The sequence below is a fragment of the Myxocyprinus asiaticus genome, chromosome 1 (genome assembly GCF_019703515.2).
Source record: "Myxocyprinus asiaticus isolate MX2 ecotype Aquarium Trade chromosome 1, UBuf_Myxa_2, whole genome shotgun sequence".
Taxonomy (NCBI): Eukaryota; Metazoa; Chordata; class Actinopteri; order Cypriniformes; family Catostomidae; genus Myxocyprinus; species Myxocyprinus asiaticus.
In genome coordinates this window covers 48,360,050-48,364,542 of record NC_059344.1, presented here as the reverse complement: position 1 = coordinate 48,364,542, position 4,493 = coordinate 48,360,050, and positions in this window count along the sequence as shown.

The following is a 4,493-nucleotide window of genomic DNA, read 5'->3' as shown; positions in this document are numbered from 1 at the left end:
GAATTGGTGGGTTTTTGTTAAATGTGAGCCAAAATCATCACAATTAAAAGAACCAAAGACTTAAACTACTTCAGTCTGTGTGCATTGAATTTATTTAATACACGAGTTTCACAATCTGAGTTGAATTACTGAAATAAATGAACTTTTTCACGACATTCTAATTTATTGAGATGCACCTGTATATCTAGCCAAAAGCTTCCCTGCTTTGTCCCCCAATTCAAAGTATGACTGTCTTGCCCTGAATAACCAAAACTCCACTTTCTGCAACAAAATAGTATTATATCTGTATTTCAATTGGGTCAGTTCTCTGAGGCCATCAGATGACATTTGGTGCTTCAGCTCTGCCTCGGCACTTTTAATATTCCCTTCCAACTCCACATGTTCTCGTGCTTTGGATTTTTTGATGAATGAGGCATACTGTATGATCTGACCCCTAAGAACCACCTTAAGTGCCTCCCAAGCCACGCCCACAGAAGATACTGAGGATCAGTTGGTCTCCATATAGACACTGATTTCAGTCTTTAACATTTATTGGAAATCAGGATTTTGCAAAAGGGATACATTAAAGCACCAGCTGTATGATTTCTTTTTCTCCATATGTTGCAACACCTATAAACTCAGTAGGGTGTGATCTGAGACTAAGATGTTTCCAATTGAGCAATCAACAACAGATGAAATAAGGGACTTAGATATAAAAAAAAAATCTATTCTAGAATAAATCTTATGGACTGATAAAAAGAATGTATAGTTCCTACCAGATGGGTTCAAAAGTTGCCAAATATCTGCAAGACCAAGATTTTTACACATCCTGTGAAGCGTCAATGTTGCTCTAGGGGGCTTACACACTTTTGCTTCACTATGATCAAGGACAGTCCATCAAAAGATTAAAGTCTCCTCCCAATATTATATCACGAGGGGTGCCAGCAGCTTGCAACATCCCTTCAAGATCTATAAAAAAGCCCTGATTATCAGCGTTAGGTGCGTAAATATTAGCCAAAATCAACCTTTGCCCCTGAATTTCTGCTAAAACAATAATGACTCTTCCTAATATATCTTTAATCTGATTGTGACATTTGAATTGTACATGTTTACTTATCAATGTAATGACTCCCCTGCTCTTAATTAAGCCAGCACTAAAAAAAGTATGTCCACCCCATATCTTCCCAAATTTTTCAGCTTCCTGCGAGGAAAGATGAGTTTCTTGAAGAAACACTATTTCATATTTCTTACTCTTAAGAAAAGAAATAACCCTCCTTCTTTTTATGGGGTGCCCCAACCCATTCACATTCCACGTGGATAACGATAACCCACTCATATTAACATTTTACATTTTGATATAATAGAAAAAATCAATTGTGTGTCAAAAACAAAATTATAAAGGCAACATTCCAACATTAATGCAACAATCAAACCCTGAACTCCCCCCCAAAAAAAGAAAAAAGAAAAACGTGCATGTAACAAGGTAAAAGGGAAAGGCGGAGGCGAGAACTGGCTTAACAACATAAATAATCACTTAATGATTAATTTAAACAAAAAGACAAACACAAACACATGCCGGGCAGCTGCCCGTAACTCTCTCTGGAACTGCTGCCTCCGGTCGCCATAATCCCTCTCGAGGGCTTGATTAGCCTGATTAGCGGCTGGGCGTGCAGCATCATGACCCGGCCCTGCACTCCTCCCTCCTACAGTGCGCATTAACCCTGCGTATGACAGCGTAGCCGGCATCCATCCTTCTAAACTCAAAAAGTCCATGTACGCCTGCGAGAGCCCCCGTGACAACTTTGCCATCGGATTGCTCAAGTCCGGTGCTTCTGCACAAATCTTGTGAGGCAAAATTACATAACAGAAAATACTTTGTAAAACAAACCCCAGCCAATAGGCAGAATAAACACAAAGAACATTCCAGCCGCTAGCGGAACAGCACAAAAAAATTAAATAATAATAAATAAATAAATAAATAAATATAATAATAAAAAAATAAATAAAAAACTATAAAGCCGTTCAGTTTCCTCGGACAGTCAAATGAGTGTTCAGTGAGCCGGCTGTTCATGAGTGCAGCAGATGACTTAATCCTCCCAATGTCCTGCAAAAAATACTCCACAAAACAAACTCCAGCCAATAGGAGGCATAAGCACAAAGAACGAGCAGATTCATCCACAACTGTCCCGAAGGAGTGTTATTCCACAATACAAACTCCAGCCACTAGGCGGAACCAGCACAAAAAGAAACAAAAATAGCGCCCATTTTACTCAAACAGCCAAGAGTAAGTACAGCGAGTTAATCCACTCTGGAGCCACATGAGAAACACCAAAAGGCTTACTCACTCCAATGTTTCTATGAAGAACATTGCTTGCTTGGGACATGTAAATACTTTGCAGCCATCCTTAGTGTCTATTCTCAACTTGGCTGGGAACATCAGTGCAAATGCGATCTTCTGTTGATGTAAGAGTTTCTTGCATTCTTTGAATCGATCACGTTTCTCTCTTGTTGAAAAAGTCCGGGAACAAGAAAATGTTGTGATTCTTCCAAGAAAGCCTTCTTTACTCTTCACGCAACATGAGATCTTTATCAGATGATCTCAGAAATTTGGCCAGAATTGATCAGGGCCTGTTTCCCTCAGTGGATCTGCGAGCCGGGACTCTGTGAGCTCGCTCGATTTCCAGTTTATGGCCTGTTATGTTGAGCAGACTCGGGAAGAGCTTGTCTAGGAATTTCACCATATCTCGGCCTTCTTCATGCTCAGGAATTCCAACAATTCAGACATTATTTCGCCGGCTGCGGTTCTCAAGGTCTTCCAATTTTTCAAAAACGCGTTCCAAATCCATCTTGGTTGCTAGCGGATTAGCAGCTAATTCCCTCTTCGAAGACTCCAGATGATCGATCCGTTTCTCGACATCCGACAATCTTGTAACCAACTCAGAGAATTTCGTTTCCATCGTTGTAATCGATCAATGTATTACAGTGACCTCCAAGTCTGCAACAACCTCGTCAGCATCACAGACATGCTCGCCAGTTGACCCTGGATTTCTCCCACTGCCACACCGTTTAAACTGAGTCCCTGGCCTGTCAGAGTTTTCAGCTTGAGCACTTAAGTGTCTTTTAAAATCTCCAGAGTGTATGACATTATTTTTTTTCATGTATCCTTTCAGAAACAGTAGTCCATGCTGTGCTGCAGGTCAATTATGTATAAAGCAGACAATAACAATGAAGGTGGCCCATGAGTTTTTCCTGATGCAACGATCTGGTGGAAATTTAAAGAAGCCCCACTCTCCAATAATCTGTGGAAAACAGGGTGTTCCAACCCCATAAACAGCACATTTTGGGCAGTTTCAACGCAATTTGATCAAAGCACCCATAGACAGCAGTTCTTTAGAACTGGGGGCCCCAGACAACTAAACCAACTTAATCTGCACTGAGTTTATTCGGTTGTGAGTGACACCTGACTCGATAGCTGCATCAACCACAAAAGCTTCTGCCTAACAAGAACTTAAAAAAAAAAAAAACCAATGTTACAAAGGTCAAAAAGCCTAATACACTTAGAATATAGGCATTTAAAATATTTAATATCTAATATTTAAATTATGTGAATTAGTTTTGATATATATTGTAATGGTTATTTACACAGGACAATAATCCACTTGGTTGGGGTTCACAAGTTGAAAACCACTGTTGTTATAAAAGGAGTTGGACGAAAAGACATTTAAAATTAATTATGACAGGAATAAAAACAAGGCTGTAATGGGTTGTATACTGTTGTTTAAATTGGTGTTGATCGTCCAGCTGATGAAACAGAAAAAAAAAAACATATTTAATAAATAAATAAAAACATAGAAACAAAATCAGATGATAAATGTTGTTGTGATCTAGGACTTTTATATGGCTTTAGACATTGAAGTGACTGTCACATGTACAAGCTCTACTCTGAATAATTACTGTACATTACATTATTGTGCACTGTACAATCAAGTTTATTACTCAACTAATTACCAAATAAATAAACCAATAGACATTTTGATTTTAAATTATGTATTATGTGAGAAGAAAGAGGTGGTGGAGTGATGAGAGGCATGAAGCTTTGTCCAAAATTGGTTGCTTGGGTGGTCATCATAGACAAATGTTTGACCAGACTGAAGTATTCCAGAGAACCGTGTAATAATAGGTAATATTTACTGCTGCATTCAACTTTAGTTTTACCACAGTAACATGTTAGGTTTCAGATCATATTACTCACAATCATGTGTAAATGACGTATTAATAAATTTTCATAACTGAAAATATTTGTTTATTTTTTTAATTTTAATAAAAATACAATTAATTAAATAAATATATCTAACACCAGTTTCAAAAAAGCTTTGCATTTTGTGGCTACATTTTAAATGTGTTTGTGTATCGTAAAATATGTATAACTTGTGATTGGGTATGATTGTGTCTTAATGCTTTGCAGTGGGGATTCATTAAGCCTTATAACAATAACTTATAACAGTTTCTCTTTA